The 26,172-nt window shown below is 38.6% G+C and overlaps 1 long non-coding RNA gene across 1 annotated transcript; it reads right to left on the bottom strand.

Moving 5' to 3' along the window:
* Positions 1 to 7,559: 7,559 nt before the first annotated feature.
* LOC146369391 (uncharacterized) lies at positions 7,560 to 8,074 on the bottom strand. Its single transcript, XR_014797474.1, has 2 exons — positions 7,798 to 8,074; positions 7,560 to 7,716 (listed from the first exon to the last, which is right to left on the bottom strand). It is a non-coding gene; the product is annotated as an uncharacterized LOC146369391 (long non-coding RNA).
* Between the last annotated feature and the right edge of the window lie 18,098 nt (positions 8,075 to 26,172).

Genomic DNA, 26,172 nt, shown 5'->3' with positions numbered 1-26,172 from the left:
GATATCATGGCTTGTGCTTGCTAATGCAGTCCAATTTGACATTGCTCTTGTAGGTCCATGCAGTTTCTGAATGGTAATAGTTATTGTTTTGAAGTCGTGACCTTCTATTTAGCAGGGCCATTTTGATCCAGGCATGAGAGCGAAACTGACAAACAGCCTTGCCTGTAAGCGGTTTTCTATTCTGACCTTTAACCTTACTGTAAATACTGTTATAGCCTGGGATCAGCGTTATTACTTTCACAGACTACTCGAGTTGTGCACACAATATACAGTATGCAGCATTGTAGAACATTCTTGAGATGCCTCATGTCGTTAGGTTTCTTAACATTTTTCTTTGCACATTTCACTTAATTTCAGTCCAGTTCCTCTCAGTCGATTTTTACAGAAATGCTTTGTTTTTTCTTTTTATTTGTTCATCCACTTAACACTGACCTATGAATCATTCAAGCATTAAAACGGCACTTAACTCAAGGGGTGAAACAGTGTTGTGTCTCCACATAACGGACAATTTAGCAAAGAACAAATTTGTATCTTTAGGCACTTGTTACTAACAGCCTGTTGAAAATCATGTAATTTGTTCCCACTTCTTTAGGTGAATCTATAAAAAATGCCAAACATACCACAGTTTGACAGGCATAAAATAGAAAGCGCCATTAGCTAAAAACTTGTTATATTTCAGATTGGTGCGCAGGGTGCCTTTAAAAATTTTGAGGAAACTGGACAATTGGAGCATAAAAGAAGAAGTGGCTGGCCTAAAAAAATATTTACATCATTTTTTAATTGCATACTTTAGCAACAGCTACAAACTTCCTCTCCATTAATTTCTACAATCAGCAAATAACATCAGTTGTAACAGTATGGAGGGGGGGCATCCCATGACATGTGTTTCTGCGCTTCCTCCTTGGTTGTCATGTTCTACTTTGTGCGCACATTCACACGTGTACAAGCACAAGAGCACACACAAGTGAGATAACACAGCAATTTTTGTCCCACGATAGCTGCTCTCCATTCCAACCAGGCTAAGAGCTTCAGACACCTCAAGTCTTGAATTAGCAACAAGTGCACCCATCATCTATACTGAGTCCTTTTATGGTAAAGCTTGTGCACGTGAGACCGGCCTGTGGGAAAGAAAGTTCAGAGTGTACTCGTCTTCATCTGTTTTTTATCTCTTTGCCCTCTCTTCAATGACAAAATGCAACCAGCTGTTGTGAAACAATCAGGTGCACATGAGGTGATAAGGATTAAGAGGCAATAACGAAAGAGGGGGGGATATTTCATCAGTCAGATTAGTACATTAATGGAATCAAGGTCAGATCCTGATGCTTTTAAGAGCCAAGTCACGCTTTTTACACTCTCACAAGTTCGCTGGATATATGAGAAGAGCTTAAACTTAAAGGTGTTACCTCATCTACAGAAAGATTGTATTGTGTGGGTAACTATTAGCAAGTATTATGCCTCATTCAATAATAGAAATAAATACTGCTGTTGGTTATCGATTAGAAAGGTAGGCTGTTCACTAAATTGGAAGAGTAGTTAAGACTAAACCCTGGAAAGGATTAAAAAAAAATAGTACACCTTAAAATGGGCATATAGTAATTATCAATTTCCTTATTTGTCATAAATGGCAAATTGACAGGTATTCTGTATTACCAAGCACTCAAAGCACCCATTTATCTCCCACTGACAATGGAAGGATACATGATTTGTTAAAATGTAACATTGTTTCATTAATAAGGTCAGTGTATTCTTAACTAAACCCTGGCTTTCAGCGCTCAGTTTACAGCTGTTTTTGCTTTTGTTTTTTTCAAATAAAAGGGGATATCCCTGATCTGCTCATATCACTGACAGATCTGGCTGTACATGAGATGATAACAGCAGTCCCACCCACCCATCTGCTGTTCAAACCATCTTTTGCATGAGGGAGCAAATCAGAAGAAAGATGGTTTAAATGGCGAATAGCCTAAAGGGAGAGAAGCTAAAATGGCTTGTTTTGTACATTTGATGAACTGAGAGGGTGGACATGGTCCAGTATGAGATATTTTCAGTCTTGCAAAGCTACTGAAGTAGTCCAAGGGTAATAATACAAAGACAGAAATGACCACAATATGTCTGCTTTAACATAGCTCCTAAGGCGAGAAGCAAAACTGTTAGGAGTGAAGAGGAGGATTTTTAAGAGGCTTATGAGGCTTCTTAAGCAGAGAAGAAATGGTGGAAAGACAAAGAGCTGAGAGAAATATTCTTGAAACACTATATTAAAGTGAGTCAATCAAGTGCTACAGACTAGACCATGCAGGGATTAGGTTTGTGGTCGATCTCATTAGGGATGAAGTCATGACTCCAACCAAACACATTAATGCTATGATGGCAGAAAATGAGAGTGATCAGAGCAGTGGGATGCTTGGCAAACAGAAAAAAGCAGTGGAGCAGTGATGGATTTGATCTGTCACAGCCTTCTATAAAGAGAGTAATCACACAAGCAATTGCAGCACATTAGAAGTATCATTTTGTAAATGCAGTATGTTTCATTTGTTCTATGGACAAAAATACTTCTTAATACCAGCTAAGTCTACAATTAAGTCTATTTATTTTATTGTCCATTTTTTTGCCCTATTTGAAAAGTGCAGTAAGTAATTTTTAAGGTTAATAAAAGAAAAAGAATATTGTACTGCATATAAATATACTGATTAGTTTGTAATTACATCTTCCAAAAAGTTGATGTTCTCATAAACTTAGAATTAATCAATTAAAAACATATGAGTGGGCATTGGTTTCATGGTCTCTATCTCATTAAATCTTTCACATTCTCCTCACTCTCTCCTCTCTCATTGCCACCTGATTCTCTTCATCCTCACCTCGAGGTTAACCTTCTGAACTGAAATCTAGGCTCTAACATAAAAAAAACATGCATAAACTAGTGCTGTCAGCGTTAATCTAAAGCAATAACCACATTAACGCAGCAAATCTCCGTTAGCGCGATTGCCCCGTGCGTGGGGCTGCACGGCGCTAACACGTTAACGAGCTACCTTTGCTAACGTGTTGACGCCGTGCAGCCCCACTCGCTAACGGAGATTTGTCGCGTTAATGTGGTTATGGCGTTAATGTCATTTTAACAAGATTACCGCTGACAGCACTAGCATAAACATATTCATTATTTCCAAATGAGACATGCAACCGTTCTGTTTCTGGACAGCTGACAACAAGCCGCTAAACAAAACCATTATGCCAGCTAACATTATGTCAGCTAATATTAGGCTCAAGTCTCCTAAAAAATCTCACTTTACTCCTGATAAATATTTTGATATGCATTCGTACATCATATGAACATTTATTCGCTAAGTGACCAGGTCCAGTTCCAGTTAAAAGATCCAGTTAAAAGAAAGTTTCATTAACGCTAGCTAACAGCAGATAGCAGAGGCAAACACAGCAACACTTGTGGATGGAAAAGTTCAGCATATTCTCAAATGACTCACCACAGTATTGCTGTCATCAGCTAGAAGTGAGCTTTCCTAACTCATCAACTCAAATCAGACTCCTATCTATTTCTCCTAAATAGAAACAGACACCAGTTGAGGTAGAGTAGACAGCCTGCACTCACTACGGATGAACGGTAGCCACAGCCACATAGGTAGCACTTAAACCGGGAGGGTAGGAAAACATCTTCTGACATCTAGTGGTGAGATTTTACACACCATACTTTTTAACTATCCATCACACTTTGAAATGTGATTTACCCTTTCAGTTTGATAATGTTAAAGTTTTGGTCCATGCCTTGCCTTGTTACTGTAGCTGTCACTTCTTAGTGCCATTTTCTTTTCTTTAATTTCAGCTTGACTTCTGCTTGGCAAGCTGTAACCTGTCAATCCATTTATAATTCCTATGATGAATAAAAATTTCTTGTGCTTTGTCTTAGTTTAATTTTACATGGCCTGATATATGACTTTGATGAATTTGAGTAAATTATACTTTAAAATAAAAGGGCAGCCATGCTTTTAACAGCAATTCATCCAGGTCATATGATGTATTTTATTTTATTTTTTGCTAGCAGGTGATTGCGAGTATAATTTTTAAACATTATAGACTATAGACCACTTTTCACAGACATAAAGTCACAAAGCATTGTAGAACAAAGTAACTAAGGACTAGGAATTATCAAAATAAAATAATCTAGAGTATAGCCTGTATAAAGAAAATTGAAAAAGTAGTCCACAGAGTCATTTTGGTGACAGAGACCAAAAGGCTCCGTCCCCCTTAGTTTTCAATCTTGAGGAACAACTAATATTAATTTAAATCCGTTTCTGTCTTCACCCACTCCAAAGAGAGTTTTATGACCTTTGATTACAAAAGCTCCTGTCATTTTCAACTAGTCCTCCAAAGCAACACCACCAGAATACTTGCAGTCCTTTTTCAGTAATAAACATCCTGACATATCCTTTAGCAGTATCATCCTCTACTCTCTTTCTGCTCAGTGTTAATCATGTCACCAGTATGGTCCACAGCAGCAACGCATACATTTGTCAACAGGAGAGCGCCTGTATCATGGCGTTAGAATGGATCCATCAGGAACTTGCCAAATGTATTTATATATCTATATTTAGAGATACACATGTGCTCTTGTAGTGTATGTTTACACGCAGTTTACTGTTTAGAATTTCAATTACGGCCCATACCTGCCTGCCCCATGCTGGAGATGAAATGTTTGGCAGTGTGACAAGAGCAGGTGGATATTATGCTTGTGGAGCAAATGTGGCGAGCAAGGCCTGCGGGAAAGAGAGACAGAGAGTGAGGCAGGGAATATTAACGGGGGAATAAAATGATAGTGACAGCAGAAAATGGCAGCGAGCTCCAACACGGTGCTTATGGATTTATTTGCCTTGTATGTGGGGGAGAGGGGATATAGAGAGGTGGTGTTTCACTGCAACTCTTTGTATGACATTTTGTCACTGCATAGTCATGTCACTCTGTCTGGTTAGGTCTCACCAGACCTGCTTTGTGTAAAAACATAATGATCACTCTGTATGCATCGGGGGCGATTCCTGTGCACCAACATATGATTGTTCAGGGACTACATTTTCAGACTTTAGGGACGCAATTTCCTGCAGTGTGCAAAAACAATTATTTATCTTCTAAAACTCCAGCCACTTGGATATTACTTTCTTTTTATCTCAAAAAACATCTGTTGGACAAAAATTTCCTCTTCTTCTCAAAAACTTTTCCCCCCCTTCTATCAGTTTTTACCTTTTATCAGTTTATCAGTTTTATTGTTTTCTTTATACAGAGTTTAAACAAAATTCAACTTTAAATTGACTTTCAAACCAAGTTATTTGGAACCAAAAACAAAGGTCTTTGAGTAACTACAAGCAAAGTGAAGCCATTAGTGGAAATTCACCTTGCTTCAACAGTTTTACTCTCATTTTTCAGAGATTTTAGGGAAGCAAATTCTCCATGTAATCAGTTGTTAGGCACATGAATAATCAGCAACAGACCAATCTATTAACACGTGACTTTCAGCCAATTACTTTTAATTGTGTAAGAGGACTGGTGTTTGTTAATAATATGTCTTGTTTGGTCTGAGATGAACACATATGTGCATCAGCAAAGGCTTCACTGAAATGAATGAATAGTATACTACAGCTCCCTCTGTGGCCATCCCGCACCTGTAACATTAAATTATACATTTGTCCAGTTTCCTCAAGATGATCCATATAATATGTAATGTGTTTCAGTTGCAGTGTGGAATAATAGTTCACATTATTTCTTCTTCACGAGCGCTTTGAAACAAGAGCAAATATAAATAAATATAATGTGCAACATGATTTGCTGTCAGTCACTCTGCTCTGATTTTCTGATACCCACTCCATGTGGTGCTGATAATTCGACATGACAACGCAATGTGTTTTTTTGGAATTCCTTTTATTCATCTTGGTTTCTCTGTGAACGGCCAGTCTAAACTCAGTACTAAAAAATGTTCCTGCATTATGTTGAGTATGATAAGCAAAATTATCAAAAACAAAAAACCTCCAAAACAACCTAAAAGGGAAAATTTCTCTGAATTCCTCAACTGCAAAAAAAGGTTTCTCGCTTTTTCTGTTTTTCTGTTTTCTTAAGGTACATCTCAAGTGTTCCTATAATGATTTGAAAACAACTAGAGAGGTATTTTTCTCCGTCACCTCAATCTCTCCTTGGTAGGACATGCACACGGAGTCTGTTTCAGCTCTTTTCCCTTCAATTATCTGGTTGCTTTTCCCATGTTAAGCCCCCTGCTGCTGCTCAGTTATCCTTTCTTTCCAACATCCTTGAGGGGGGATAAGTTGAAATGCTGTATTGATTTCTATCACTTTTCACATTGTTGCATTCAGTGGTTGGCTGGCTCTGGTTGCATTGCGTTAATGCTTTTTCAGCATCTGTCTTTCTTTTAGTCAAAGCTTCACTGTACCTTGTGAGATAAAACAGAGTCATTAAAAGACCTGGTGTAGTGAGTAACTGTAGTAGTGGTTTAAAAAATAATCAAGTGTGGTTGGCAAACAAAGATGAAGAATATGAATAAGTGAAGAGTTATAATATTCAGAGACATCAAAGACATCTGTAAATGTATCTTCTACACCCAGAGGGATTTTTTCTTTTATTTTCTCAACTCTCTTTGTTCACTTACATTTTACACTTTTCATCTCCATTCTCCTGGACAATAACAAGGTATCAGGTGATTTAAGTGTCAGTATGAAAGATTCTTCTGAAGGCTTTTCAGCATGCATTCATGTGCAAACTGGTAAAATCCACAGCTTACATTCTGACCACAGGTTCTTGTACTCTAGCAAGAATTTCTGTAGTTTTAGTTTTGGACTAAAATATATCCCGTGTAATAATGTTGGGAATAAAAAATACCAAATATGTATTTTTTTAGTAAATATAATGACATATAAAGACGTAAAAAGGAGTAAGCTACAAGCTATGCTCTTATTTTAACAGTTTCCAGATCCAAACAGAGCTACTGAAAACCAAACAAACAGTAGAGTTTTGCTGTGAGGTGGTGGTGCTAGCCACTGCACAGGGGTGCACAGCATGAGCATCCACAGAAAAGTGAGAAAAAGCAGTAACTACCAAGCTAACTGACATCTAAAGATACCTACCTGAGCCTCAGGGCTATCATTTGGAGAAATAGAAACTTTGCAGTGGCAATATCTGTTCAAAGTTTTAGCATGAGGCTTGAATTATACCTAACTGACTTATTTTCAAGTACAGCAACTACAATAGAAAAGTGCAATCAAATGGAGAACACACTGAAACTGTCCAAAAATATAGATGCATTACTCCGTCCAAAGGAAGAGGCTCCTAGCTTATCAGTTAGGAACTGATGTTAATGATGTTGTGGCGTGATGTATTTGCTACTGAAAAGTCATGATTTTAAACTGGAATGGTTAAAATAATGAGTCTAAAGCTTGGTCCACATATAAAACGACTGGCTCTTCATCCAGTGCTTTCTCACCCTCTTGCCCCATTGGTAGTGTCACGGTTTGCCATGGCAGACCGTGGGGGGTGTAGGGAAGGAGGACCCAGGCGCGGTGCTCTGTGTGCGAACAGTGCGTTTATTTACAGTGTGGTACAAAACAACAATAAATCCCCGTGTTCTCCCCAGACTCCCGTGTCGTGTCCTCCTGGTGCTCTCTGCTCTCGTGTCTGCACTCCCGGTGCTCGCTGCTCTTCAGGCCTTCCACGCTCCTCCTGCGGGAAACAATAGCGGCAGCTGTCAGGACACTAAACAATGGCAGGCATGCACTAACTCAGTTCAACTGGATGACTAACGTGGAGACTCATGCAATGATCCCGCGTCGGTGGGAGCTCCAAGACTCTCTTAAGTAGCTCCCCCGACGAGGCCTGATCAGCAGCAGGTGTGTGGCTCCGGGTGTGGCCAGTCCCCTAGCAGGGCCACACCCACCAGGCCTGACGGCGCCTATAAACGAGTGCTCAGACACACAGCCACACACACATATGTACAAGCATAGAGAAGAAGGGGAAGCAACACCAAAAATACATAATAATATAACAGGTCCATGACTGCCCAGGGGTCCTGGGTCGCCCAGTCCCAGGACCCTGACAGGTAGTCACTTCAGTCATGCCACTTAAAGTTTAAATTACTTTGCCAGTGGTTATTTTGGCTTTTGTTGAATTACATTGACATTCCTTGTTCTCTGGTAGGGTAAAGCGGATCTATCCACATATAGATAGTATTGATCTAATGCTGGTATCTGATCAATGCTAAACGCCTCTCGCGCAGACACACTTTGCTCCGCTCCCTCCTAGCTGCTCTGCTGTGTTCACGATCACGTGACTTAGAGACAATGAGAAGAACCATACAGGCTGCAGCGAGTGAAACAGCAGAGCAAGGTGTAGAGGTACTTTACTGCTGTAAATGAAAACACTGCAAACCGTGACATGGCAACACCACCAACTTATGTAAAGACATGAAAGAAAAGAAGAGCTTTGTCCTGGAACAAGCAGCAAAAGAAACTACAAGAGGTGAAGGGTCAGACAGACCCAGACACTCGACACAGAGACAGAGCTGTCACAGTCTGTCAGGTAGCTCATATAGTAGTGAAAGTGATGTTTTAGTCATGACTGATGTTGACTTTTCAGCTGAGCTGTCCTCCAATATCTTCTGCTCTTTGTGAATTTAGCCAGCTGAATTCAACAATATATGAACAGATGTTTCAAAGGATGTATGGCTCATCGCAAACCTAGTAAAAATATATAATTTGGTTAGTGAATCTAATTAGCACCATTAGTTTGAATATAAACTGATGTCTGATACTCTTGATGTAACACTACAATAACCATGTACAACACAGCCACTTTGGATCACTTTAAATTTCACCACAGTAATGTAGTTTAATACAGTTTACCGTACACTAAACTGTACTAAACTATATAATACAGTATTTTACTAGGTCACTAGGCAGTTAAACAACTTCTTGGTGGCAGACTCCCTGGGGACCAGAGGGTGTGTTTCAACTATTGGGGGATCACACTCCTCAGCCTCCCTGGGAAAGTCTATGACATGGTGTTGGAAAGGAGAGTCCGTTCTTAGCGAACCTCCGATACAGGAGGAACAATGTGGTTTTCGGAGGTCCTGAGTTCAATTCCACCATCAGGCCGGGGTCTTTCTGTGTGGAGTTTGCATGTTCTCCCCATGTTTGCGAGGGTTCCCTCCGGGTACTCCAGCCTCTTCCCACCGTCCAAAGACATGCAGTTAGTGGGGGTAGGTTATTTGATTAATCTAAATTGCCCATAGGTGTGAATGCGGGAGTGAATGTGAGCGCGGATGGTTGTTTATCTCTGTGTGTTAGAGACAGACTGGCGACCTGTCCAGGGTGAACCCTGCCTCTCACCCTATGACAGCTGGGTTAGGCTCCAGCGACCCTGAAAGGGATAAGCGGAAGCGAATGGATGGATGGATAAAGTTAGTGGTTGGAAAAGATTAAAGTTAAGGTTAAAAGGACAATCTATGTACTTCATACTATTTCTGTCTTACTATCCATTTACTACTTACACCTACATCTATTTAGCTTAATAATACCTCATTTCAGTATCATTAACTTACTTTTACAAGACAGTCAAAAGACAAATCAAGACATTGTCACATTTTGCTGATTTCTCTTGTGAATTTCTTTTATGCACCCTCAGTGGAGATTGGGCCACACATATCCTCAAGTACTGACAAAAAATGAGCAACAGCAGGAAGATCTAATTCACAGGCCATGTCCCTCCCGAAAGTCTGCTTCACAGTGATGGCAATACCGCTCCTTATATTACTTCCATTCTTCCCTCCAGGTGCACAAATGAAGAACAGACTCACTATATTGCTCACCGGCTTTGTTTAAAGTGCAGAACTTGAAAGGCTTTAGACTATCCCCCCTGTTAATTAGGCAATTGAGAGATCTAAGGCATAGGGGTAATTTGGGTTAAAACACCAACGTGTGTCAAGCATTTATCCAAATGGCATTTGCCATCCACAACAAAGGCAAGGGGCAGCTGTGATCTGAATGCAAGCTCTTTCAATATTTCCTCCGCTTACATACGCGCTTGTGTTTATTAGTAGGTGTTGAGCGGATTGGCTGACTTGCTGCTCACTCTACTCAATATTCTCAAGTAATGAATTGGATCTGAATGAAGGCAATGGTAAGATTAGTTGATTTACTTTTTCTCAGCCTCTGAGATTTTTCTCTCATCTCCTGCGCTAAAGTGTGATTGCAGGAGGTGAAAAAAAAGAAAAAACCAAGACGAGAAAAAGGGGGTAAAAATGATTGATTTTAATGGATTTTGCTGGAGGAAAAATGAACCAAGTTCATTAAATAACAATGAGAGAGCATCACAATGTAACTTCAAACGATCCCTTTATGAGTAGGCTGTTTTTCTGTGGCACAGGCAGAGCAGCCATTTAATAACTTGTCTGTTATTCATGAAAGAAGCCACAGTAACCTTGAACAAACCTTGTTTTCACAGAAATGAATTTATATCTCAAAATGAAGGAGGAAGAAACTCATACAGAGTATTGCTCTTACCTCTAGTATAGCTTTACTTGAGTGTTGGAATCTCTAAAGAAACTAAGTTATATCCCATTAAATTTGTTTTGACCTTTGCTCTTTTTTTAAAAAAGTGGAGCAATCTAAAAAGTGTTTCTCAGTGGAGTTCTGAAGCCAGAGAAAGTTTAACTTCAACTCACGCTTTGGGGATTTAAGGAGTTAACTATTTAATTTACACGTACAATTCTCATGTCTAATTTGATCCAATTATATTCTTGCTTTTCAAATTCACCTACCGTGACTAAATAGTGGCAGATAGTAAAGTATAAGTAGGTGACTTCTAACCAGAAGTGCAGTACACCTTCATTTCTGATGCTTCTTTTCCATTGCTCTTTAGTCACCGTCAAGCAACGAAACTACTTGGTTGGCTTTAAGAAAAGATGAACTGGATTCAAACAATCCCTTCTCCAAGATTAATCACACCTTACCAGGTAAATTTCTGCAACCTGAAATAAGTTTCTCCACCGTTTCTTTGGTTGCTTCTGACACCACAAGTCTTGCAACAGTAACGGCACATTTGCCCTCAGTCCATTTTGTCTATTTCAAAGGTTAAGGAAATTCTATTCAAATATGTTTGACTTCCTGTCAAAAGAAATTGCATTTTAGAGGTACACTGTGTGTTGCAGTTTTACTGTTGTGATCAGGTCATAGGCTAAACAAAGAATGGACACACACTCACAAATAACACAGTTCCCGGATGTTTTGCATTTCTGACAATCTCACTAATCTCCATATAAGAACCAACACTGAGCAGCCGCAGCTCTACTTTATCAGCCTACCTGAAAATCATTATTCACCTTTTACTGCTGTCAGAAATGCAGTAATTTTTTTTCTACACAAAATGTGATGATAAAGTTGTACAAGTCTGCCTATAAAAGAAACAAACAATAACAACAACACAGAAAACACCTGATTTCCCATTCCTGGATAATCTTCCCAAGAATCTCTGTAACACTTCCAACCAGGTTTCTATCTTTCTATAGAAGTTTTGACAACTTCAGGAGGTCAGGAGCAGACCAGGAGCAAATGAACTGAACGGTCTCAGCACAAAGCAATCTAAAAAATACCAGACACCATGCCCAAGAAGACATCCTTGAAAGGTGTCAAATTTAAATCACATATATTTTTTGATTTTTATGATTTTATAGTTAGATTTATAACTATTGTTATCTGGACTGGACTGCATGAGAGGAAATTATTTCAGTAGATGCTAATGCACTTTATTCAACTGCAAAGCCCTGTGAGTCCTTGAGTCTTCTTTACCATTTATCTGCTCACTGAAAGCAACGGTAATATGCATAAGCTGCTTTTGTAATGTATAGACGGTGCTTAACCTTCATAATATTGGTTGACATCCACTATAACTTCGCCTGATATCCGACATTTATATCAGCCATTTTTTACCCAAAAACAGCCTATGTCCAAAGATAAAACTGAACCACTAAGGCTAACAATTCCCTCATAACAATGCAAAATCCACTCTGCATTCTGACTGAATTATACTTGGCAAAATAATGTTTTATTACACTAATCTTGTTGATGTGCTGTCCATGAGATTTTTCATAGTCAGAAAGATGTGTTCTGAACATAGCTTTAATGCACCCTAACACTTTGGAAGTTTGGCAAGACATCCAGTCTTCATCTTATGCACTTTAGAGGGAAAGTGTCAAAGTGCACAGAAGAATTACCCTGATCACACTAGGGTGAGGCCCCCACAGTCCTGCTCAGTGTCAACATGAATAGGATGTTCTTTCTCTAATTAGGCAGGCCCCATCACATGTCTTTTAGTACACTCAGACGCCTTGGCTCAAGAGGAAAACCCATGCCAAAAGCCCCATTTGAAGGTCTAATCTACAAAACCCAGCCATGTGAGAAGTTGTGGTCAAGAATGATTTCTCAAAAGAGCTTTTAAAAAGCTTTTATACATCATAAAAGTCTAACCTTTTTTTTCAGAAAATACTCCTCATTATCTCCCTAGACCCCTTTCTCTGTGAAAACCACCAATTTGTTTTCATACCATTTGGACATGATGTGGAAAGTCACTCCTCTTTAGGCACCTACTCTCCAGACTAGCAGTTGCCATTAATAATTACCTGCCATGCCTCGACTGAGAAATGGGCCTAATTAATTATACATGTAAACCAGACCTTATTTTAAACTGAATTTTCCACCGAATGATACAGGTGTCACTCAAAGGCACTGAGTCGCAGCCAAGTCGCTGAGCATCAGTCGCTGTCAAACTGTCCGCTGTGAGAAAAGGCGGGGGCAAGTTTGCAAGAAGGCACATTTGCACATTTGTCATGTCTGAAATTACAGTTGGATGAAGGACAACTCCCATTAGTTATCATTAGAGAAAAGAGTAGGCAGGAATACTGAAAAATGGGAAGTCCCATCATTTAGACAGTGACATAAAAACTTCAGTTCTCTTGTTGACACTTTTATGAAAAGAAAATCTGCCATCAGAGTTATTATCTAATGTCAGAAAACTTTTATTTTTCTTTTCTCTTTTTAAAAAGGATGTCAGTGTACCTCTTAAGGTAGTATTGACGGGAGTCTAATCCAAAATGTGTTTTTCTAGTTGGTTTGGCCTAAAAAAAACTGTTTCTGTGCTTAACCTTAAATCTGGTATTTTTGTGACATCTGCAACAATCGTTGTCTGATACGAAGCTTAAACAAGTGTCCGTAAGCATCACACTGACTCACATTTTGCAATACATGTCTAACCATTTTAAGCATTTTGTTTTTAATTTCATTAAATGACATGTGTTAAGGTTATGGTTGGATCATAATGACAGAAGAATGCAAAGAAATGTCGTGTGAAATGATGTGTCATGTTATTTTTATATTATTTGACAAGGCTGCCAGTGAACAAGAACTGAGAATGGATTCTGTCGTGCAGCAGGAGACATGATTTTTGGAGAAAATTACATTTTTTAGTAAAGCTGCAACACAGGCATATCAACTCTGTGTCTGTATAAACACACACACACACACACACACATATATATATATATATATATATATATATATATATATATATATATATATATATATATATATATATATATATATATATATATATATACATACATATATATATATATAAAATCATCTTCTTCAACTAGGCTACCACAAGCCCGAAACAGATCCAACTGGATGACAACTGTATCCAACTGCAATGTTTGTAGGCATGCAGCAAAAGAGAATCCATAATCACAGATCCTCACAGACTACCCGGAAAGGGTCATTGTACCAAACAAAGACACTTATTATAGAATTCCTCATTCAACAATCATTTCCAAATTACAGAATGAGTGCATATATATCACCATTGCTCAAACACTGCTCAAATCCAAAGCCCTGATGGTATATACATCCTGCTCTCTCTTTCTCTTGTAAGCACCACTGTTTTGCCTAGGCTTTCTAAACTTACTTTAATGCCACTGTGCTGACAAAATACTCAATAAGACACTTGAGGAAAAGCAATTTGTTGCATCGTTGACATCGAACAGCCAAAAAAATGATCGAGAACAAGGCAGGATGTACAAGTGACAGACTTCCCAGCAAGCTCTTCATCATCAAAACCTTTGAAAGGCCCCTATTTTTATTCAGTTGAGTGTTAAATGATCAACTACATATTTGCAGATAAAATGGGACACTGTCCTGGCTGCACCACCTGAAGCTACACCTTTGAGCAGTAGAGGATGTCTGAATACAAAAATACATGGGGGTAGAGTGGGGGTAAATACTTATTAAAAGGTTATACTTTTGACCCAAACCCCAAAGAAGTACTAACTAAACAGCGAGTCAAAACAAAAGTTGAATAATGAAAGTGGAAATACTTCTAAATAGGGTAGGTTGTTTCAGACAGTAGAAACAAACAGCCAACATTACTAGGACAAATTCTTTTTTGCAAGCATATACGTATTAAAAGTATGTTTGAGGAATCATAAATAAACATTTATTGGGTTAAAAAATGTCACTTGTTATTTAAGTTAAAGCATCAAATATTGCAATTACAGCCTTTAAAGTCGCTTTTTTTCTCCTTACCAACTTTTGTTTATTGTGGGTAGCTGCGTTTGGACTATGGATTGTCTATATAAAGATGTCATCATGGGCTGTGGGAGATTGCAAGCGACAACTTATTTGACTATTTTCTGACATGTACACAAACGGAAGCTCATAAACCAGAATATGATCGGCAGATTTTTTGCACATATACAGAAAAGAACTCGTGATTTCAGCAGTATTGCAGTTAGTTACAGCATAATGACATCTCTCTTGTCCTCCCACACTGAGCCATCGACCCTACATGGGTGACAGTGAATTCATGTAATCTTTCCTGGTTGCTTTATTCCTTTCTGGTGGCAGACTGCAGCTGCACCGGCCATCTTTGCCTCATGTTCACAAACCACTGTGTTGTTCCCACCCCGTGTTACTTTCTCCGCCCCTCACATCTGTCTGTCTAAAGGCTTTGGAGCCCCTCTCTTGATGCTTCATTATGATGGCAGACACCAGGGCTCATTGGCACACCAAGTGTGTCCAGCCAGAAAGCTCCCAGCCACCCACTTTCCTCTTTGACACGCATCTTATTCTGCGACATCCTGCACTCACACACCACCCACTCTATTTCACCTGGCACCCAAATGCATCATTGTAATCAGAGGAAGCTAAAGAAACTTTGAACGCTATTTAGTCCATATCAACAACAAAGTGTAGATGTACTCTGCCAGGTGAGGCAGAGTTTGATCAGAGGAGGCAGAGAGTGTGAAGCACAGAATCTGATTCTTAAGGAAATATATAAGGAAAGAGTCTCCATGTTGATCCCACCACAGGAATAATTTATAAGGGGTAAATCCCTATAAATTAATAAATCAAGGAGGATTACCCCTGGAGGATTAATAGATGGGGTCTTACCACTGGTGATGAAGGAGTTCTGAAGCAGTGCACTCAGTAGGGATATGAATCAGAAAGACAAATTCAACTAGCATCTGATGAGAAAACTTGTTAGCGTGAGCTGAAGATGCAGTGTGTTCTTTGGTTAAAAAAAAGTCAAAGATGATTTATATTTTCTCAGATTCGATCAGGAATTCATGGAATTCAGAAATGAACACAGCAATCAGAGTGAGGCTTATTATCAGAAATAATTACCAATCAGACATTGCACCAAACATCAGCTTTGGTGTAATTATGTGTAGTGTTTCCAGCACACACTTTTAGCGGCATAAAATGGAAAAATGAGAAAGAAGTTTCAGAGTAACTAACTGAACTTAATTAAATTATACACTGTATTACAAAGTTACAAAATAGCTGTAATAAATACAAATTGCTCTAACTATAGATATATTACACACAATAAAAATAGAGTTGGCATTGAGATGCCCTTCTTATCACATAATACTAGCCAGTTTACTGAGCTGGCTGGATTAGATTAAGTTGAATATCACCTGAATCCAGCAGCTTCTGGAATTGTAGTGTTTCACTGCCGCTCAGTAGACAGTTCCCAGTTAATCCTTATTTTAATACATTGGTTGTGAGGTTTCCACTTTTGCCTGACAGCAGTAAAGACCTGACTTCAAAGCCCACAAGAGCCCTTCCATCTGTGCATTCTTCCCATGCTCGTATGCACTGGGTGTTTCAGTATCCTCTCACATCAAATCATATATGATCTATGTTAAAGATGTCCTGCAGATATTATGTTTCACTAAGGTGCTGTTTTTACATTAAAGCTGGTCATTTTGTATCAGAATACATGCAGATGAGTGGAATGCACTTGTCATTTACAGTTACATGAAAAACTTTCCTGTCTTAAAAGCTGGGGTAAACTCCAGTCCATTAAAATGTAGCCACAGTCCTGACATGAGAAATGTTGCGGGGGAGGGGGCAGCCTTCTTATGAGTCTCCACTGTGTGTCTTTGATGTGAGAATGTGATGAATTTCTCCTTGTTCCTCAGATGTGCCAAACACTCCCCAGGTTCTGCTTTTGACTAAAAAATTAAAGGCGCTGGATGTGGTGTGAACAGCAGCGGCATCAGCATAGTTTTTGAGGAAGAAAGAAATTCCTCCAGAGAAGGTCAGTGGCTCTGCTGTCCACCATCAGGGGGTCTTTTTGTTCCCTCATTGCTCGTGTATTCCTAACATTTATCTCTTAATTAACCGCACTTTCTGCAATTCAATTAAAGGAAGTGTAATGGTGTACAAAGTGGGGAATGGTGTTGATCCTTTAGGCAATCCACAGTCTCTCGACAGTTATCTGGCCTTGTACTAGAACTGTCTGAGAGGCCAAAGGATGATTATGTGAGGTCTTTAGGGCACAATATAGCAGCAGAGAAATAATATCAGTTTGAATTTAGCTACTTTGGGTTATTGTCCAAATTCAGACTGACTCAGTTGAATTGCTTCATAGCTTTATAATTGAGCTGAATATGTGCCAAAGTAGTAATTTCATTAATTTTTATATTTGAGCCTTTCTCCAGGCTAACTGGTGCACATTATGGTGCAAAGTGGAAATATTATAGATTTAAATATTTAAATGTAAAACTTGATGCTTTTTAGTTTAACATACAATCTTAAAACTGAATTTGAAAACTGTTTGTTTAGGATTTAAATGGAGTATGACTAATCTTGAAGGGTTCTGTAAAAGGTAGCGTTATCAGCCTGTGCGCACATTTACATGCAGCTAAATCTAAAAAACAGTTGTATTGCGCACATGCCTTGAAAGTTAAGGTAGAGACAGTTAAGGCGTGATCCTCTGACAAAGAGCCTAACACCTTGATTGGAAGATTTAATGCGGACAGGGTGAAGACCAGAAGATGTGTTCATGTGCTTTCATCTTATGTGCGACTCTTCTGTCTAACCCTTTTTTTTTGGCTTTCATCATTTCACTGCATATGCAGCAAAGTTCCCCTCCCATAATGTACCTCTTCTGGAGTTAATTAATGGCCTAATTAGATGAACTCATTAGCGATGAACTGTAATTCTCTTATTTCATCTACTCATTAGCCGACAATATTCATAATTAGTGGCATTAGTGACGATTATTGCATGGCAGGTTGGCCTGCGTCAGGCTGCGTTCCCTGCTGTAGGCATCCAGCTGTGCAGACAGGGAGGCCTGATATTGGCTTCATATTTTAGAAGTATCAAAGCTTCTTTAAAAAAAAAAAAAGAAAAAAAAGAATGACAGCATGGGACAAAGAAAGAAATGCACTACTCCCACTAGCAATGTCATTGCAGGTCAGTTTCTTTCCCAAAATAAATAAATAAATTTCCATCATCAATAAAAATGCAGAATACAAGGGCCAGCATCTCTGGTGCTGGGTGGCTCGTTATGCATTGAACAGCATTAGGTCTTTGGGGAAGTTGAATCACAGTCGTTAGCAAGCGCGCTATTGTTCAGATGTCAGCACTGCTCACCTCCACGTTGCTGTCCCATGCTTTTATCAAAAAGCTTTTTTTCTCCTTCTTAACAAAAACACAGTCGGAGCAGCTTTTTAATTTGTGGCATTTGGGTTATTATCTTGTATTACAAACCTGTTTCAGAAACACACAGAGAGAAAGGAATGCAACTGCAAAACAATTAGGATGTGTTTATTTATTTAAATCACCATTAATCATGCACAGCTAAATAATGTGGCTGTGTGGCAAATCTGAGCTGTGCTGAAACATCCTTTCAAATGTTTGCTGCGTTTAGTGCTGTTTTAGTAATTGTAATTAGGCTCGGATCCAGTAAGAAACCAAACGTGTCTATGCAAGAGGGATGACGTGTAAGGAAACATGAATGAGTGTGTTAATTACTACACTGGACTTGGCTGACAGCTGCCTGCCACGGCACATGTTTTGATTTACGACAGCAGCAAAGAAAGACACAAAACTGTTTTCCATCATCTTGAAAGGAATAGGAGGTGAGTGTATGGTTCATCGCTTGATTCATTTTTCCTGCATTTGTTGCATTGGAGGGTATAAGGCGTAAAATAATATATTCTATTGCAAGTGTTTGTAACAAAGCTCCACGGGTCAGTTTGAATAAATGACACAGGATTGTGGGATGTTGTTGTTTTACAGTTCTGTTAAAAACAGGCTGAAATGGAGACAGGAGCCAGACAAGCAGGTAGTGAAAACAAAGAAAACTAAGAATAAACTGCAGGTACTGCAGGGAAGAAGCATGAAAAGTCCAACAAAAGTTCAAGCAAGGTAATCCAAACTGACAGAGATAAGATAAATCCAAAGAAACATGAGAAACCAGCCAGGTACAACGCTGGACTACATGTTATTTCCACACAAGCACACACTGCTGAAAGCTGGAATGCTTCAACAAAGTTTTGTAGTGGTTCAACTCGCAGCCTACGGACACCTTTGCAGACTGTTTCTACATGTTGTAACTGTTTACTGTCACCAGGGGGCAGTGCCACAGACAACCTGTCTGCAGGCTACTCTCACTTGTGCTGTTGTGGGTCCATCAACCAGCTTCAGAGAGGAGCAAAGTTCTAACATCAGGAAAAACACCACCTCTACCACAGCCAACATCTGTGCTTCTCATGCTGTATTTTTTAATTTTTAAAGTATTTTTGTACCTCACACATTTGTGGTGCATGCTACTGTACCATGAAAAAAGCATAACAAGACTCAGACCAAACTAATCAAGATAGATGGAAGGTGGGGAAGAAGTGAAACACATGACACACAAGCGCATCATTCAAATGGCTGATTAGAGCTGATTAGATTAGGTCCATTTATAGTCTCTGACTTTTCAACCGTAGCTTTCATCTACTACATATAGCGTACTACAAGTCCCTTTAGAAGCTCAGTCTCAATCTTTAAACAATATGACCACTTTGCATTATATATTGAAGATTAGTAAATAATAGCACCGTTATAGCTGCTATCCTCAAGTGTAGGCAGATATAGTTCAAACCAAGTGTGTTGTAAATACAGTTGTGTTTAAAGATTTGTTGAACACAACTGTATTTGTAACATTGTGCTCTCCATGAACTTCAATTGGGTACAGTTTATGTGACAGACATAATTACAAATAGAGCATAATTATGTTGTAGTATTATATTCAAATGGTGTCCAGAATGTAGCTGTATGCGGTCATTCCCTAGGTGGTTCTTTATGCTGCAAACACTATATAATGAATGAGTGGGCAAGTGAACAAGTAGACAGTTTAACAGAGCCAAAGGAAGTACAGCAAACAAGGCAGGAATGTGCAGGAAAGATAAAGAAAACAAAGGGGGAAAAGGGGAAAGACAAGGAAAGAAAAGAAACAGATTAAATGCTGGTGTGATTGGTGGTATCATATGTAAATATATATGCATATGATTGCTGTCATTTTGTTTCCATTTGCTCATATCAAAGAGGTAAATGAATAACTTGTGCAATTTCTGTCCTGATAGACTAGCACTGTATAACAATGACAAGAAAAACATACGGCTAGGCTAAATATCCAAGCAATCAGCATAAAACATTAACTGATGTGAGCAAAGATGGCTATTTAAAAATCTGATATTTTAAAAAAAGGAATTTTCAGTTTCAAGTGTTGACATAAAAAACGTGCAAAAGTCTCGAGTTACCCATCATTATTTATATTTTGTTTACAAGGAGCCAGATAGTCTTTTTGCTGGATCGTTGCCTTGCAACAGTTAGGGCAACCTTACTCTAAACCTTGAGTTAATGCTTCCACTTACCTGTGAATGAGAATGTTACCTGCACATTCCCTGCCCTGGAGTGGTGAGCTTTCTTTGTTTGGACTGAGAGAGAGTCGAGAAACTGTGCAGAGCCATTGTGAAGTCTGCGACCACCACCACTATTCAGATAATTTTGTAAACTTTTATTATTCACTGTAAATAAATGCACGAGTGTATGTATTTTGACTTGGAGTCCTATGTAGGAGTTCTGCCTGTGTCCAAATCATGACATCTATAAAGATTCACTAAATCAGTGATAGCTTGACTTCCTGTTTTACTTTGGTAATCATTTGTCTCTCGTGTATTGTTTTTAGTCCTACTTCCTTCCCTGCCTCATTGTATTGACTGTCTGCACCTGTGCTAGTTTCCCCCAGTTACCTTCCCTAATTATTTTGTGTGTGTGTGTCTAAGTTTTCTCAGTTTGCCTGTGTGCCCATATCATGTTTCCCTGCCTGTATCTTTCCCTCTGTGTTTCCTGAGCTATCTGAATTGTGTTCCTCTATATTTTGGGAGCTTTTCTTCTTCTGTTATGATTTTGTGTTTTAGGACTTTAACCTGCCAAATAAATGGCTTGCCTTTTCTTAATGAACTCTGTCTCTTAGTGTGTCTGCATTTGGGGTGATGCAGCACCCGAGAGATGAATGTGGCACTTCGGTTCATCCAAATACTGCTCACCAAAGCCTCATTACAAATGCTTTCAATGGATGTGTGTCTTTCAATAAGCCCTTTTTTTTTAAAAGAAAGGAAATGGGGGGACAAGGTTAAGGTATGCCAAATCTCACAAAAACTAAAAAACAATGGTAACAGATTTAATGCATTAAACACAAATTTTAAATATTTGGTTCATCAGTATGGACTGTCATATTTTAATCCACAATGAAAAACATCTGGAAAGGATGTAATTGGTAACTGACTCATTATTCAAAATGACAATAAATAAATGATGACAATGATCCCAAACACGCTGCCAGTGCAGTAATAGCATACCTGGATAGAAAAGCACACAGTGGAACGCTATCAGTCATGGGCTAGCTTCGCCCAGAGCCAAAGAAGAGCTTTGAATGTCCTCCACAAAGCCCGGAGAACTATTCCTAAAGACTAATGAAAGGAATTACAAGTAAGTTTGCCTAATAGAGCTCAGGCTGTGTTGATGAATAAAAATGGTGATAACAAAAACTGACTTCCAAGCTTGTGAGAATTATATGCATAAAAACAGTTTCTGCCTTGTATACTGTATATCCATGTGTATTTGCATATGTTTCAATAAATCACTGCACCTTCTGTTTTCATAGCGAATTATCAAGAAATGAGGAGTTGCTCAGGAATTTTGCACAGTACTGTATAGTCTAGTGCTAGCAATACTATCAGTGTGCACTTTGGCTGTAATAATCAGTGGACACTAATGCATAACAAATATCTTCTGCATTATATATAACCATCTTAGTCGCTATTAATATTAATATTGATTGAGACAGCTTAAAGATTTTGCACCCACTACAAGTAGAATTTGTAAGAAATGTAGTGATGCCATATTTTGTAGGGGATCCATTTGTAAAAGGTTAATAAGCTGTAACAAAATGATTTATTAATGAAAAATACATCATTTACTAATGATTTACAGGTCAGGTAAAAGCCATTCATTAGTATAACATTTTAGTAGCCATGCCGATCCAGTATGGCATCTTCTTCATACTTTTGGACTTTATGACTCAACACTAGCCCGCTCCATTGAAAAAGGCCAGCAAGAATAGCAAAAAATAACAAATCTCAGAAAGGTTACTCCTCTGCTTTCCTCTGACATCCACACATATTCTCAAGCAGACATCCTTACCTTGCATTTAAGGGTTTTTCTTTTTTTCCTTTTTTTTTTTTTTTTTTATATATAATTCAGAATAAATAAAAGGTCTGGCACTCCTCTCCTGTCACTGCCCTGGTCTTAATCAGCGTGCCTCCTGCGGTTTTACTGAGAAATCGGGCTGCCTAGGCAGGCAATGATTGGATGCTGCCATTTCGTGGTTCTGCAGTGTTGTCTGAAAGACCTCAGGCATGACGGCTTCTCACAATCTTGGAGGCAATGTCAGAAAAGCAAGCAGCAGTGAGAAAGTATTGACAGGCAGCTAAATCTTTACCAAGTTCAGTTATTTTAAAGACTACTTGTTCACAAAAATGTGTCCCTGGCAGCAGTTCAATAAAACTGTAGTAGAAATAGATGTGCGCATTCAAGTCGATGAAAGAAAGAAGGCTGTTTGCGATGCAAGCGCAACTCCCAATAAGACATCAACCTGTTCATTCTGTCCCGAGTATATATTAGAAGTTCTCAGCTGCCCCCACAGGCCATGAAATGAAAATGTGGACTCAACCAGTTAAAGCTGGACTTCTTTTGTCACTAAGTTATTTCTCTCTTCATTGACTCTCCCCAGCTTTCATAGCCAGAAGTGCCTCTTTTTTGGATAGAGTTATTCATAAGACCAGGACCTCTTCGATTATTCTCAAGGAAAATGCAAGCATGGCCGTTAATCCGGCCTCAGACCAAGATTAACTCTGCTGCTGCCTCCAACTCTCCCTTTTGTTTGTTTGTCTATTTCACACATGCCCCCTTTGCTTATCTCCTGAAATGGTAAATGCCATTTGTTTTGTTCAAAGTAATTCGGGGTGTATTGGAGTGTGATTGTGTTCCTGAGAAGGGCTGCCAGGGCATAGATAAGCATGTCAGTACTACATCCTCTAAAATAAGGCTGGAGTCCAAGACCCTTACGTATCCCTACATTATGCATACAATGACGAATACGGCTGTCATATAAATGCATCAGCCATACAGTAAAGCTGGAGGTTATGATTGGATATTGAACATCTGTGTCCTTCCTGCAAGGGTGTCTTGAGCCAGCGTATAAAGTTTTGTAAGCTCAAGGCAGGATAATAACTTTCTCCTACTACTTCAGGGCCTCTTTATCATTTATTAATTTAATTAATTTTTTTTAATTAATTTTTTTTGTTTTGTTTTTTTTTGGATGATTTAAATATATATTTTCTTACATTTGATAGGCAAGTCTGAATAGTTACACTTTGTAGTCTTTGCTATTAAAAAACAAAACCCATCAGTGGTTCTCAAACTGTGGGATTGGCCCTGGTGTGGTGGGGCACAGAGGCACTTCCAGCAGGAGCAGAGGAAAAAAATGTTGACTGAAACTATGTTTTTTGTTTGTTTTATTTGAGCAAAAATTATACAATGAATGCTGATGCTGTCATGCTGACCTTTATTTCACTAAAGTTCAACTTGGATCCTTATTTTTTTTTTTTAATGTTAATGACTGCTAAAAAAAAGTGCTGAATTTGTAGCATGAACTTTCTTCCATTAATGTAAACAACACTCGCCTTTCTCACTGATTTTAATGTCAAATCCTGCATGTTTGGACATGTAGAAGGCATTTTACAAGTGTGAAATTACGCAGAGGGATATTTTTTGTAGCAGTAGTAGTTACAGCAGTAGTGCAAGTGTCGCTGTTTGTTTCATTCACATCTCCTGCATGGACCCCTTACACTCACTGGTTACCCAAACTCTTGTTGTTTATGATGACTCAGGACTTAGAGCCTACTATTCACAAGGTCAGTGGTTTGATTCCAGCTGTTGCATCCATATGTTCAAGTGTCCTTGAGCAAAATATTGATCCCTATCTATCCTCCAATGCAAGCATCTGAGTTTGCGAGTTAATGTGTCTGTGAATTCAGTTTAATTCAGAGTATAAAGTGCTTGGAGTGCTACATAAGAGTGAAGAGTAAAGCCATATATAAATTGCAATCCAATCCAGATTAAACTAGAAGATGGTATAACATTAACTAACCTTATAAACTTTTAGTTAGATTAGTTATATGATTTAGTCAACAGAACAAATAGCTAGGCACCACAGCAGTGTACTGGTGACCTCGCAGCAAAAATGTTTGAACCTCTCCAAAGACACACTTGTGAGGTTAATTGGTGATTCTAAAGTGGCTGTTGGTGTGCTGGTGAATGGTTATCTGTCTCTCTGTGCTAACCTGTTAAAAAAATTTTAAGGGTGTTCCAGCAAGAGAGTGCTTAGCCAAGGGTAAAGGAGTCTTCACGCGTCGAATACATGAAATTCACTGAATCGCGCAGAAACAAATTGGCACCAGATGAATAACAAATGTCTGAACCCAGCTGTATGCATCACAGTGTTAGCAGGGGGGTAGAAGGGTAATCCCTCGACCTGCACAGTATCCTGCAGATGAAACTGTCATCAGATCACTGGAGCAAAGTGTAATATATGTAATATAAGTTTTATTTTAAGTTTTATACTGATAAATTGGATTTACTTATTAGATTAGATGAAACTTTATTAATCCCTCGGGTGGGTTCCTCCGGGAAATTCAGTTATAGTTATAGTCAAACATATAAATCAAGAAAAGCACCTTTGGAATTTTTCTAGTGATTCTGTACTGAAACGGCTCTTTTCTAACAGTAAAATCAAGTCGGGATTTTTCACATTAAAACTCTGAAAGGACAAACATGCTCACATGCTCGTTTTTCCTTCACTGTAAGTACTGGGGGAAAAAAGACTGATGATTTTTTTTCTAAAGTACCTTGGATGAGAATCACCAAAAAAATTCCTATTCCAATATCATTTCAGTCATTTGGACAGTCTATTCAAAGGCATTTAACAGACCCAGTGAGTGGCATGGCATAGTATATTTAGAGGAACACACATCCATACTATAAAATAATACTATACTATAATACTATAAAATAAATACTTTAAAATGTTAAATGTAAGTATGCGTGAATCTAACAAATGTGTAAATGTTCACTTGCAAATATGGTGCATGTGGTGAAAATGAGCCTACATCAGGCACCATTCATTTGGCGCATCCCGACCAGAGGTTTGCTATCATTCTGATGAAAAATGACCTCATCTGTGCAAAGCCTTATCTTCCTCACTTGTGACCTGCACTTGCTCCCCAAACTCATTTACAGAAACATCCTATCATCTACCACCCGAAACCAGAGAGACAGAGAGAGACAGATGCTTGTTATAAAAGCCATAGTTATAGTTCAGTGAACTTCTATTGGCCCACTGAAGGTTTACAATTCATTTTCAACACAGAGTGAATTGTCTGTGTAGTTACATTATGATACCTATTCCTCTCATTTACTGTAGTAGGACCTACGATACAAAACTCAGCTAATGGTGCACATCCAATACAATTAAATGAGAATAAATGAACAACCCCTCCTTCTAAATGTATTCTGCAGAACTGCCTAAAGGCCTGGATTTGTATCTGACCAAATATATAATTTTTAAAGTTCACAGAAATCCGTCTGTACTTATGGTGACAATAAAGTTATCTAAAAGAGTCAAATTACACATAAGTCAAATGTCACATAGAGACTCTTTGTTGTCAAATTTTTAATCCATTAGAGTACTTTATTTTGATCACCTTTGAGATGTCTCTCCTCCTTCACTGAAGTCCATCTGTTAGCATTGTTTAATTGGACATATGTGAAAAGGAGCACACCTGTTTATCTAAGACCACACAGCTGACAATGATATTGTTGTAAAAAACCGAAGGTACTGTATTTAAAGCTGAGCGGTACAAACCTGGAGACGGCCATAAATAAAAAAAATAATTCTTTGATGAGCACGGAGAAGTTTGGAAGAACCAGGACCGTTATCTGATCTTGCCACATAAACAAACTGACCAGTCCAAGGATGAACTGCCATGGTGAGAGAGTGACCAAGAACCATCTGATCACCAATTTCCCTGCCTTGACCATCTGCTCAGGGTTGTTATGTTCTAAGATTCAACGACTTATCTTGTGAGATCAGTAAAATGTCTATGTATCTATATTACTCTGGGTGAGGGTCAGATTTTCTCAGAGAAGCTTCCAGAAAAACAGTAAC

The sequence above is a fragment of the Perissodus microlepis genome, chromosome 17 (assembly GCF_051167445.1).
Source record: "Perissodus microlepis isolate ML-2025 ecotype Zambia chromosome 17, ASM5116744v1, whole genome shotgun sequence".
NCBI classification, from domain to species: Eukaryota; Metazoa; Chordata; class Actinopteri; order Cichliformes; family Cichlidae; genus Perissodus; species Perissodus microlepis.
The sequence above is the reverse complement of the archived record's forward strand: the minus strand, read 5'-3'. Positions and strand labels throughout refer to the sequence as shown.